Source organism: Oncorhynchus keta, chromosome 12, assembly GCF_023373465.1.
Source record: "Oncorhynchus keta strain PuntledgeMale-10-30-2019 chromosome 12, Oket_V2, whole genome shotgun sequence".
Classification (NCBI taxonomy): domain Eukaryota; kingdom Metazoa; phylum Chordata; class Actinopteri; order Salmoniformes; family Salmonidae; genus Oncorhynchus; species Oncorhynchus keta.
Genome location: NC_068432.1, coordinates 12,106,534 through 12,119,993, shown reverse-complemented (window position 1 = coordinate 12,119,993; position 13,460 = coordinate 12,106,534). Strand labels below are relative to the sequence as shown.

Genomic DNA, 13,460 nt, shown 5'->3' with positions numbered 1-13,460 from the left:
AACACAGAGGCGGATGCAAGATGCAAGCAACGATGGTTTAATGAATACAGTTTACAACAGCAACAGGACAGACAGACTGTACTCAGACGGAATCCGACCCAAGGACTAGGGCGCATCTTCCAATGATAGCGTGCTGAGAAATCCAGGGAGTGTGTCCGGATGGGTAGGAAGGAGCACAGCAGATAATCCACACAAGGGCGGCGAGAGAAGAGCACAGACACACGACACAACCTCAGGGAAGTAACAATGATCTGACAACAAGAAACACTGGTTACAGAACATATAAAGGGAAGATAAGTGGTTCCAGCTGGCGCAGACAATCAGGCCGAGATTGGGAACCACGCCCACACACACACGGGGAGAGAGAGAGAGAGAGAGAAAGAAAGAGAGAGAGGCAGTGGATTCATGAACCGTGACAATACCCCCTAGGAACGCCTCTTGGCGTTCCCAGGCGAATTTACCTGTCGATTGAAATCATCGATAAGGGAGTGATCCAGAATGTCCCTAGCAGGTACCCAACTTCTCTCCTCCGGGCCGTAACCCTCCCAGTCCACCAGGTACTGGAATCCGCGTCCCCTCCTTCTAGAGTCCAAAATACGATTGACAGAAAAGGTGGGTTCCCCATCAACAAGTCGTGGCGGCGGGGGAACCGGGACCGGCGGGTTAATGCGTGCCTGAAACACAGGTTTTATTTTAGACACATGAAAGGTAGGATGAATTCTCCTATACGCTGGAGGAAGCTTGAGCCGGACCGCCACCGGACTAATGATCCTGGTGACTTTGAACGGGCCGATAAATTTGGGGGCAAGCTTGTTCGAAACGGATCGGAGTGGAATGTTCTTCGTAGAAAGCCACACTCTTTGGCCAACGACGTATACCGGAGGCTTCGACCGGTGGCGATCGGCCTTAGCCTTGGTGCGCGCCCCCACCCGGAGAAGAGTCTCACGGGCTCTGCTCCATGCGTGACGGCACCTCTGGATGAAAGCGTGAGCGGAAGGAACAGTGACCTCGGACTCCATACTGGGAAAGATAGGTGGCTGGTAACCTAAACTACACTCAAACGGAGAGAGACCCGTAGCTGCCACTGGCAACGAATTGTGAGCGTACTCAACCATAGAGAGTTGTTGACTCCAGGAAGAGGGATTCTTAGAAACCAAACATCGCAACACTCTCTCCAAATCTTGGTTGGCCCTCTCCGTTTGACCGTTGCTCTGGGGATGAAACCCTGAAGACAGGCTGACACTCGCTCCCAGTAACCTACAAAACTCTTGCCAAAACTTGGACACAAATTGGGACCCCCTGTCAGAAACTACGGCCATCGGCAGGCCATGCAAGCGAAAGACGTGATCGACGACAGCTACCGCTGTCTCCTTGGCAGATGGTAATTTAGGCAAGGGAATAAAATGAGCCGCCTTCGAGAACCGGTCCACCACGGTCAACACCACCGTCTTGCCCTGGGAGGCGGGAGGGCGGTAACAAAATCTAGCGCGATGTGGGACCAGGGTCTCGAAGGGACCGACAGCGGTTGGAGTAACCCATCTGGGGGTCGATTAGAAGTCTTCCCAGTGGCACAAACCGAGCAAGCCAAGACAAAACTGTGAATGTCACGAGCCATCAGTGGCCACCAAAAGCGTTGCTTAACCAAAAAGCTAGTGCGACTGACTCCTGGATGACACGCTACGTTGGAGCAATGCCCCCACCGAATAACATCGGACCGACACCCCTCCGGCACAAACAACCGATTAGGCGGGCAACCGGGCGGAGGCGTTACCCCTTCTAAGGCCGTTTTGACCCTCGATTCAACCTCCCATGTGAGTGTGGATACTACTAGGGTCCCGGGTAGGATACACTCGGGAGTGGATGGGCGTTCGGAATGGTCAAAAATGCGAGAAAGGGAATCGGGTTTGACATTCTTGGAACCCGGGCGATACGAGAGAGAGAAGTCAAAACGTCCGAAAAAGAGTGCCCACCGCGCCTGCCTGGAGTTGAGTCGCTTGGCGGTTCTGATATATTCCAAATTCTTGTGATCGGTCCAAACTATAAAAGGTACCCCCGAACCCTCTAACCAATGGCGCCACTCCTCCAGTGCTAACTTCACTGCCAACAACTCTCTTTTGCCAATGTCGTAGTTGCGTTCCGCAGGTGATAACCGATGGGAAAGGAACGTACAAGGGTGCATCTTGTCGTCAGAAGAGGAACGTTGGGAAAGTACCGCACCTACCCCCCACCTCTGAAGCGTCCACCTCTACTACGAACTGACGCGAGGGATCGGGAGCTATGAGGATGGGAGCCGAAACAAAGCGGCTCTTGAGTTTGGCGAATGCAGCCTCGGCTGTATCGGACCACCTGAACGTCACTCTGGGGGAGGTTAAGGCGGTAAGAGGAGCGACTATCTGACTAAAGTTGCGAACGAAACGCCGGTAGAAATTGGCGAATCCCAGAAACCTCTGTAGGGCCTTACGGGAATCTGGGCTTGGCCAATCCACCACAGCCTTAACCTTGTCAGGATCCATGCGAATACCCTCAGTCGAGACGATGTAACCTAGGAATGGAACGGATTGTGCATGAAAAATGCATTTCTCCGTCTTGACAAAGAGTCCATTCTCCAACAACCTCTGAAGCACTCGTCTGACGTGCTGAACGTGTTCCTGGAGAGAAGAAGAAAAAATCAGTATGTCATCCAGGTAAACATATATGAACTGATCAATCATATCTCTCAGCACGTCATTGACGAGTGCCTGGAAAACCGCTGGGGAGTTGGATAGCCCAAAAGGCATGACCAAATATTCGAAGTGCCCTCTGGGGGTGTTAAACGCGGTCTTCCATTCGTCCCCCCTTATGCGAACCAAATGATATGCATTACGTAAATCCAACTTAGTGAACACGGATGCTCCCTGTAACCTTTCAAAGGCTGAGGACATCAACGGTAAGGGATAGGTATTCTTCACTGTGATGTTATTCAACCCACGGTAATCAACGCAAGGACACAGAGATCCGTCCTTCTTCCCCACAAAGAAGAACCCCGCCCCGCTGGAGAAGAGGAAGGACGAATGAATCCAGATGCCAGAGAATCAGAGATGTATCTCTCCATAGCCTCCCTCTCAGGAACAGAGAGTGAATATAACTTGCCTTTAGGCGGAGACTCACCTGGCAATAATTCTATTGCACAGTCATAGGGACGATGCGGAGGAAGAGAAGCAGCACGGGACTTACTGAACACCTCCTTCAGGTCGAGGTATTCAACGGGCACGTTAGACAAATCCACTGCCTCCTCTAGAAACACAGAATCAGACACAGACGAACAGGCAGACACTAAACAGGACTCAAGACACTTGTTACTCCACATGGATATAGAGTTATGACCCCAGTCAACTCTGGGGTTGTGTTGGGTGAGCCAAGGGTGGCCGAGGACTAATGGTGCAAGGGGTGAGTCCATGAGTAGAAATGATAGTGTCTCAGTGTGATTGCCAGAAGTGATGAGTGTGATAGGTTCAGTGGTGTGAGAAATGTTGGGGAGTTCTTGACCATTGAGAGCGTTGACGGATATCTTGTGCGTGAGTGAGGTGATAGGAATCTGGAGTTTGTGAGCGAGCTTGAAGTCCATGAAATTACCCTCTGCTCCTGAGTCCAGTAAGGCTTGGGTGTCGTGCGTGTGGGTGGCCCATCTTAGTCTTACCGGGAGGAGAGTAGATGATGAGGTCTTCTCTGTGGTGACACCACCCGATAGTAGCCTCATGTTTACTACCGGGCCTGATCTTTTACCGGACAGGAGTGGATCAAGTGGCCCGCTCTACCACAGTAGAGACAGAGTCTCTGGGATCTCCGCCTCTCCCTCTCTTCCCGGGAGAGGCGAGCTCTCCCCAGCTGCATGGGTTCGTGAGCGGAGGCTGAACTGGCCGTGTTCCCGCCGCTGGCATGCCCGCCCTCCGTGTCGTTATACGGTCTGTTAGGGCATGCTCGGCGGCCAATACGACTCAGACGAGCGTCGACCCTCAAGGCTAGTTCCACTAGTCCGTTTAAACTCCTGGGAAGGTCCAGAACATAAATCTCCTTCTGGATCCGGTCCTCCAGCCCATGCAGGAACATGTCCCACTGCGCCTCCTCGTTCCACTGACACTCTGCGGCCAGAGTGCGGAATTGGATGGAGTATTCAGATACTGAACGGTCTCCTTGGCGAAGGTCAGCGAGTAGTCTGGCCGCTTCCCTACCCGCGACGGCCCGATCGAAGACCCTTCTCATCTCCTCGGAGAGTGTCTGGAAAGAGGTGCAGCATGGGTCCTGGTTCGCCCCACACCGCCGTTCCCCAAAGAGCCGCTTTGCCTGATAGCAGTGTGAGTACGAATGCTACCTTAGACTGTTCACGGTTGAAGGTCCGTGGCTGCAACGAAATGCATGGAACATCTCGTAAGAAAGGCTCTGCAATAGTCAGGATCACCTGAATAACCCTCTGGTGTCGGTAGCCGTGGCTCTAGCTGGGAATCCGGCTCTGGCGGGGCGGGTTGAACTGCCGGTGTAGGTGGCGCAGCGGAACCCCTCAGATGTTGTAATTGTTGGATCAGCTGGGCTACCTGCGTCGCAAGGGCTTCTACTGCCCGACCTGTGCTGGAGATGTTCTCCTCTTGTTGATCCATTCTCGTGATACTGCGGGAAATGAATTCGGTCAGACTCGTTGAACTCGCTGCATCCATGGTCTGTTCAGATCGTTCTGTGACAACACAGAGGCGGATGCAAGATGCAAGCAACGATGGTTTAATGAATATAGTTTACAACAGCAACAGGACAGACAGACTGTACTCAGACGGAATCCGACCCAGGGACTAGGGCGCATCTTCCAATGATAGCGTGCTGAGAAATCCAGGGGAGTGTGTCCGGATGGGTAGGAAGGAGCACAGCAGATAATCCACACAAGGGCGGCGAGAGAAGAGCACAGACACACGACACAACCTCAGGGAAGTAACAAAGATCTGACAACAAGAAACACTGGTTACAGAACATATAAAGGGAAGATAAGTGGTTCCAGCTGGCGCAGACAATCAGGCCGAGATTGGGAACCACGCCCACACAAACGAGAGAGAGAGAGAGAGAGAGAGAGAGAGAGAGAGAGAGAGAGAGAGAGAGAGAGAGAGAGAGAGAGAGAGAGAGAGAGAGAGAGAGAGAGAGAGAGAGAGAGAATTCATGAACCGTGACACCTCCATCATTCTTACATGGAAGTTTGGAACCACCAAGACTCTTCCTAGAGATTTTGTTTTATATCTCCTAGATTTAGGACTGACACTTCAAACCTTATTTCTTATGATTAATTTTTTCGTAAAGTAGTAAAGGCCAAAAGAATAGACTAAAGAATTAAAACAACAGACTATGGAGGGTTTTATGCATATCCAAACTTTTCACAGCATCTGGGCGAAGATCCAAAATAAAGCGAAAGGGAGAATCTCCACTCACTTTTATACTTTTTCCAAATGTATATTTTATAAACATATTGAAACTTAAAGATCGCATTCACACAACCAGAAGTTGTATTGCATGCACACCATGGATGTTCTCACCATAAAACCAGGACGGTGAATCGTTCTAATAATTTTGCTTGTATTTTTTTAAAATCCTGCCTATTACAAAAACTAAAATAAAAATCTAATATAAAAAAGATATTTTACTTTGCATTTTATTTGTCGTAAAAGTATTACTTTTTTATTTAAAATGGGATTTTACAACTTATCTTTTTACAAATAAATAATATAAAATTGTCAGGATTCAAAAATACACAAATGCAAAATGCATTGCTGTTGAACCAGCCTTCGTTATAATAGGGCAAGGGGAGGCTACTGAAGGCTTGGGTTTGAACATACAGTTGTGGCCAAAAATTGAGAGAATGACACTAATTTTGTTTTCACAAAGTCTGCTGCCTCAGTGTCTTTAGATATTTTTGTCAGATGTTACTATGGAATACTGAAGTATAATTACAAGCATTTCATAAGTGTCGAAGGCTTTTATTGACAATTACATGAAGTTGATGCAAAGAGTCAATATTTGCAGTGTTGACCCTTTGCAAGACCTCTGCATTCCGCCCTAGAATGCTATCAATTAACTTCTGGTCCACATCCTGATTGATGTCAGCCCATTCTTGCATAATCAATGCTTGGAGTTTGCCAGAAATTGGGGGGCTTTGTTTGTCCACCCGTCTCTTGAGGATTGACCACAAGTTCTCAATGGGACTAAGGTCTGGGGAGTTTCCTGACCATGGACCCAAAATAGATGTTTTGTTCCCCGAGCCACTTAGTTATGTCTTATGGCAAGGTGCTCCATCATGCTGGAAAAGGCATTGTGCGTCACCAAACTGTTCCTGGATGGTTGGGGGAAGTTGCTCTCGGAGGATGTGTGTGGGACCATTCTTTGTTCATGGTTGTGTTCTTACACAAAATTGTGAGTGAGCCCACTCCCTTGGCTGAGACGCAACCCCACACATGAATGGTCTCAGGATGCTTTACTGTTGGCATGACACAGGACTGATGGTAGGGCTCACCTTGTCTTCTCCGGACAAGTTTTTTTTCCAGATGCCCCAAACAATCGGAAAGGGGATTCATCAGAGAAAATGACTTTACCCCAGTCCTCAGCAGTCCAATCCCTGTACCCTTTTCAGAATATCAGTCTGTCCCTGATGTTTTTTTCTGGAGAGAAGTAGCTTCTTTGTTGCCCTTCTTGACACCAGGCCATCCTCCAAAAGTCTTCGCCTCACTGTGTGTGCAGATGCACTCACACCTGCCTGCTGCCATTCCTGAGCAAGCTCTGTACTGGTGGTGCCCCAATCCCGCAGCTGAATCAACTTTAGGAGACGGTCCTGGCGCTTGCTGGACTTTCTTGGGCGCCCTGAAGCCTTCTTCACAACATTTGAACTGCTCGCCTTGAAGTTCGTGATGATCCAATAAGTGGTTGATTTAGGTGCAATCTTACTGGCAGCAATATCCTTGCCTGTGAAGCCCTCTTTGTGCAAAGCAATGATGACAGCACGTGTTTCCTTTCAGGTAACCATGATTGGCAGAGGAAGAGCAATGATTCCAAGCACCACCCTCCTTTTGATGCTTCCAGTCTGTTATTGGAACTCAATCAGCATGACAGAGTGATCTCCAGCCTTGTCCTCGTCAATACTCACACCTGGGTTAACAAGAGAATCACTGACATGATGTCAGCTGGTCCCTTTGTGGCAGGTCTGAAATGCAGTGTAATTATATATATTTTTGGATTCAGTTTGTTTGCATGGCAAAGAGGGACTTTGATCAGATGAATTGCAATTCATTGAACTCTTCATAACATTCTGGAGTGTTCGCATATTACCATCATACAAACTGAGGCAGCAGACCTTGTGAAAATTAATAAATATTTGTGTCATTCTCAACTTTTGGCCACGACTGTACAGTATGAAACTGAAAACAAGCAATTGTTACAGGAAAATAACTTTAAATATGAAGTTGACTGCTATTCAGGGGTTTCTCATCTCTCGTTTCATGATGGGCATGGACACCTGCAGCCTACATCATGGATGGGGTTAACGCACATCCAAAACAGGATTTGCATGGCTAAAATGTTGGCCTGCCTAAAATACATAAATAAAAAGGGAATGTGAGCTCACTGTTTTCCTCCTCTCAAACGTTATCTTTTTAGTAAAGCTTTGTTTCTTTTAGGAATGGGGGGGAATGTTTCTAAATACAAAGTATAGAGGCACCAAAAGCACTAAAAACTGTTTTTCCATGCGCATATGGGCAGTGTGCGTCATGGCTGAATAGACTGTGTTTCCGCTGTCAAAATTAATGCCATAACCAACCTCGTCACCTCCTGAAACCAGCTTTTGTTTTGTATAACATTTCCCTTTCAGCGCTGCCTGAAATTAACACATTGGATCATATCATGGGGCGGCAGGGTAGCCTAGTGGTTAGAGCGTTGGACTACTAACCGGAAGGTTGCGAGTTCAAACCCCTGACAAGGTACAAATCTGTCGTTCTGCCCCTGAACAGGCAGTTAACCCACTGTTCCCAGGCCGTCATTGAAAATAAGAATGTGTTCTTAACTGACTTGCCTGGTTAAATAAAGGTAAAATAAAAAATAAATAAAAATATTTCTAAGGACACCTCATATTTCAAGGGCAACCAAGCTGGTATAATAAAGGTAAATTACCAATCCTTGCACAACAGTTTAAAAAATAGCAGAGCCCTGGCTTTAACAGGTTGAAATGACCAACGAACAAACGTTTGACACTAGCGCCACCAGCCGAAAAATGAACAGGATCCATGTGTCTTTCAAACAGGTAGGCCTACCCCTAATTTACTGATTAGGAAGAAATAGGCTATAACAACCCCCACCCTGTTAGTAGTCTAAAGTCAAATTTAAAGGACGGCTGTTTAAACTAATTAGACCTTCTAGAATTAGACTACTTTCAGCACCCATGCGATGTCCATCTCCGGGGCTGCCGCTTCATAGTAATGTATGATGCTGAACAGGACATCAGGCTTAGTTTGGACGCATATACAGTGGGGCAAAACAGTATTTAGTCAGCCACCAATTGTGCAAGTTCTCCCACTTAAAAGACGAGGCCTGTAAATAGGTACACTTCAACTATGACAGACAAAATGAGGGGAAAAAATCCAGAAAATCACATTGTAGGATTTTTTAATGTATTTATTTACAAATTATGGTGGAAAATAAGTATTTGGTCACCTACAAACAAGCAAGATTTCTGGCTCTCACAGACCTGTAACTTCTTTAAGAGGCTCCTCTGTCCTCCACTCGTTACCTGTATTAATGGCACCTGTTTGAACTTGTTATAAGTATAAAAGACACCTGTCCACAACCTCAAACAGTCACACTCCAAACTCCATTATGGCCAAGACCAAAGAGCTGTCAAAGGACATCAGAAACAAAATTGTAGACCTGCACCAGGTTGGGAAGACTGAATCTGCAATAGGTAAGCAACTGTGGGAGCAATTATTAGGAAATGGAAGACATACAAGACCACTGATAATCTCCCTCGATCTGGGGTTCCACGCAAGAGCTCACCCTGTGGGGTCAAAATGATCACAAGAACGGTGAGCAAAAATCTCAGAACCACACGGGGGGGACCTAGTGAATGACCTGCAGAGAGCTTGGGACCAAAGTAACAAAGCCTAACATCAATAACACCCTACGCCGCCAGGGACTCAAATCCTGCAGTGCCAGACGTGTCCCCCTGCTTAAGCCAGTACATGTCCAGGCCCGTCTGAAGTTTGCTAGAGAGCATTTGGATGATCCAGAAGATTGGGAGAATGTCATATGGTCAGATGAAACCAAAATATAACTTTTTCGTGTCACGACTTCCACCGAAGGAGGCTCCCCTGCCTGTCCGGGTGGTGGTCGTCGTCGCCTGTCTACTAGCTGCCACCGATCCCCTTTTCCTTTTCTGTTTGTTATGTCTTATTGGTTGCACCTGTTTCTTGTTTGAGTTTTGGTTCAGGACTATTTAAGCCTGTTAGGCCCGCCTGCTTTTGTGCGAGCTTGTTCTCTGTTAGTCTAGGTTTGATTGCGTGTCATGTTCACTGACTGTTTGGTACCCAGGTTTGGGTTGGACATATTTGTTTTCGCCTGTTGTTTTTGGAGTTACTTTTGGATACCGTAATAAAGTTTGGTTTCCCCCATTATCCTCTGCTCTCTGCGCTTGACTCCACACCCACCACTCCTGGCTGTGTGACACCTAGCTTGTTTTACATGAAGACAAGTAGTCCCTACAGTAACTCAATCCCCACTTTTCTGTTAAAGTGTAGATAGCATAAACCAGACTTCTGTTATGTGACTTGGACTCGAGTCTGACTTGTCACAAATTGTTGACTTGAGACTCGACTTGGTAGAAACAAAAATAACTTGAGACTTGGAGCCACAAGACTTGGGACTCTAGTTTGACTTGAGACTGATTACTTTAAATGATCTGGCCAGGTTTTGTAGCGTTTTGTGGCACAGTCTCCATAGATTAGCCTCCACACAGCCAGCGACATTAGCCGAAGCATCGCCCTTACAAGAAAATGTGCATCAGATTGGCTAGCGAAACGCACACTCAGTGCTCCTGTGACAACAATTTTGGACCCCTTGTGGCCCCCCTAAATGTGGAGTAGGAAATAATTTGTACATAACTCATTTTTGCTATCGTTCTTTTTTTTTTACATCTGTTATTAGACAGTGGCAACGATGCTGATTATGTACATGGTCTTTTGCCTGCTAATGCCTGCAATGCAGTGAAGAAAACGAGTACAACAATATCTAATGTAACTGGCCCCTCTAACAGTACAACTGGCCCCAGCTTGGCCCCCCCAGTTGAAATGGTCTAGAACTGCCACTGCTCACATCTCCACAGAAGAAATCAAGAGTCAGAGTGACAATTCGGGTTCTTGGTCAACTCCCGGACCAAGGCCCTTCTCCCCGATTGCTCAGTTTGGTCAGGCGGCCAGCTCTAGGAAGAGTCTTGGCGGTTCCAAACTTCTTCCATTTTAAGAATGATAGAGGCCCCTGTGTTCTTAGGGAACTTCAATGCTGAAATAATTTTTTGGTACCCTTCCACAGATCTGTGCCTCGACAGAATCCTGTCTCGGGGCTCTATGGACCATCCCTTCGACCTCATGGCTTGGTTTTTGCTCTGACATGCACTGTCAACTGTGGGACGTTTATATTGACAGGTGTGTGTGTGCCTTTCAAAATCATGTCCAATGAATTGAATGTAAATAGGTGGACTCCAATGAAGTTGTATAAACATCTCAATGATGATCAATGGAAACAGGATGCACCTGAGCTAAATTTCGAGTGTCATGGAAAAGGTTCTGAATACTTATGGAAATAAGGTGTTTCGGTTAATTTTAAAATTTGCAAAACATTTCTGAACCTGTATTCGCTTTGTCATTATGGGGAATTGCTGGGGGAAATGCTTTATTTAATCAATTTTAGAATAAGGCTGTAACAAAATGTGGGAAAAGTCAAGGGGTCTTAACTTTTCGAAGGAACTGTGTGGGTGGCGCCGTATTTGTTGACATTATACGATGCATTCTGGCTGTCACGTCAACGTCAGTCATAACAAATATGTTATGAGGCGAAGGAATGGTTCACTCATCTTTTGAGTAACTTCTGGAAGAGGAACGAATTATCTTCGACGATACACCCCCTTCAACATGCATCCTGCAACCAGACAAGTCATCGTGTCTCCTGTTATTATCTTTGGTCGACGCGAAAAAGCAAAGATGTTGGTGCGCACAAACTAACTACCCATCGTCGGATGACTTTCTATCAATGGTGAGCTCACGCGTGATGTTATGAATTGTAAATAATCATTGCTATTATCTAATCATATTGTGGTTTATGTCAGCCGAGAGTTGGCTAAATATGACCGCTTGTATTACGTCAATCTTTCCTCAGCGCTAGAACTAATGTAGCCTACATTTTCCGGTTTAAATTCATGTGTTATGCTGTCGCTTCTTTTGTGAATGTCTGCACATTGCATCCAAAAATAAACTTGTCACATTCAGGATACGTCTTTGTAAGGACTGTCTTTGTCCAAAATGGTTTGGTATCTTTTTTATATTTTTAACAGAAAAGTTAGGTTAATCTGAAGCTTGTGTAGCAGAGCTTTGTAAACAAAAAGGGAATAATGAAGTGATCTACAGGACTTTAATGAGGACCAGCCAACCTTTTGATGCAGTGGTGAGTATTAAAACTGTCACCTGTGATAAAGAGAAGGGCGCTATGGTAGACTGCATCCTAAGGTTGAAAGGTAGTGGCTGCTGCAATCTGGTAAATGGTCACCATAACTGTACAGTTAAATTGTACAATCTGCTTCCTGCTATTTCGTGAGAGGCAAGATCTAGGCTTTTTCTAAAAAATAAACCCACTTTTAAATTAAATATTTTGAACTAGCTCATCGTTTTTTAAAACAAATTTTTGTCGATACAAATGCCCAGGTATTTGGGCAACAATTAGGTAACATATATTTAGTCTTGCCCACATTAAGTACAAGTTGTAAACCAACCAGGGCTTTCTATAGGGCAACAAAGTCAGCTCTAGCATTGTCATGCCCTGACCTGAGTATTCTTTGTTTTCTTTATATACTTTGGTTAGGTCCGGGTGTGACGAGGGTGGTATGTGTGTTTTTGTCTCATCTAGGGTTTTTGTATGTCGAGATGTGTGTGTCTAGACATATTGTAGGTCTATGGTGGCCTGGATTGGTTCCCAGTCAGAGGCAGCTGTTTATCATTGTCTCTGATTGGGGAGCCTATTTAGGTTGCCATTTTCTAGTTTGGGTTCGTGGGTTATTGTCTGTGATGTTGCATGTCAGCACTCAGTTTCGATAGTTGTAGTTGTAGTTGTAGTTGTAGTTGTAGTTGTTTAGTGTACTTTGTCTTTTTTTGTCATTTATTAAAAGTATGTATTCACACCACGCTGCGCTTTGGTCTCCTCACTACGGCGATCGTGACAAGAATAGCCTGGCCAACAGTTAAGTCAATGGAATACATAAGTGTCGTCTGCATACAGATTAATATTTTCCTTTTTCAATAGCCAAATATAATTTATATAAATAGTAAAGTGAACCAACCCCTGCGGTACACCTTTTGTAATATCCAGGAATCTAGAATATTCTCAAACGACTTGCAAGGAGCCTGATCCAGCCCTATTTGTCAAACTTTGAATGAGAATGTCATGGTCAACAGTGTCGAAGGCCTTGGAAAGGTCTCCAAATAAGGTACCACAATGGTTTTTAAGATCCCTCAGATGGACCACCATTGTGCTACCTTATTTATAGACCTTTCCAAGGTCTTTGACACTGTCAAGTGTCAAGAAACTGGATGTGGAGGTCCTTGGATGGCATGTTTAGACGTGGTTTGCGGTTGTTGGATAGACTACCAAATTCTCTACAATTACAGAGGCAGTTTATGGTAGAGAAATTAACATAACATTCTCTGGCAACAGCTCTGGTGGACATTCCTGCAGTCAGCATGCCAATTACGCACTCCCCTACAACTTGGAGACCTCTGTGGCATTGTGTGAAAGAACTGCACATTTTAGTGGCCTTTTATTGTCCCCAGCACAAGGTGCACCTGTGAAATGATCATGCTGTTTAATCAGCTTCTTTATTTGCCACAACTGTCAGGTGGATGGATTATCTTGGCAAAGGAGAAATGCTCACTAACTGGGATGTAAATACGTTTGTTTTTTAAATTTCAGCTCATGAAACATGGGACCAACACTTTACATTTTGCGTTTATAGATTAGTGTAGATTAGAATTATGTTTAAAGTTTAGCTGAGAGTATTCCAGGGATTTAAGAACTTGGAAATTGGACGGTATTCGTCTTAAATCAGAAGGATCTCCTCCTTTGTGTCGCTTTCCAGGACTTCGATAACACCAGAAACAATTGTCAAGTAAAACATATAGGTTAATGATTCTGCCATAGGTGGAACACAG

General features: G+C 45.8%; 1 protein-coding gene across 2 annotated transcripts in view; it reads left to right on the top strand.

Moving 5' to 3' along the window:
• LOC118391766 (myotubularin-related protein 4) overlaps window positions 1–13,460 on the top strand; it is a 184,755-nt gene that overhangs the window by 14,785 nt on the left and 156,510 nt on the right. The window contains exon 1 of one of the 2 annotated variants that reach the window (XM_052457743.1): window positions 10,952–11,295. The exons of the other annotated variant lie outside the window; for it this stretch is intronic. The gene's annotated coding sequence lies outside the window, so the exon portion shown is untranslated. Of the gene's footprint in view, window positions 1–10,951; window positions 11,296–13,460 lie in introns of those variants that run through there. 2 annotated transcript variants of the gene reach the window in all.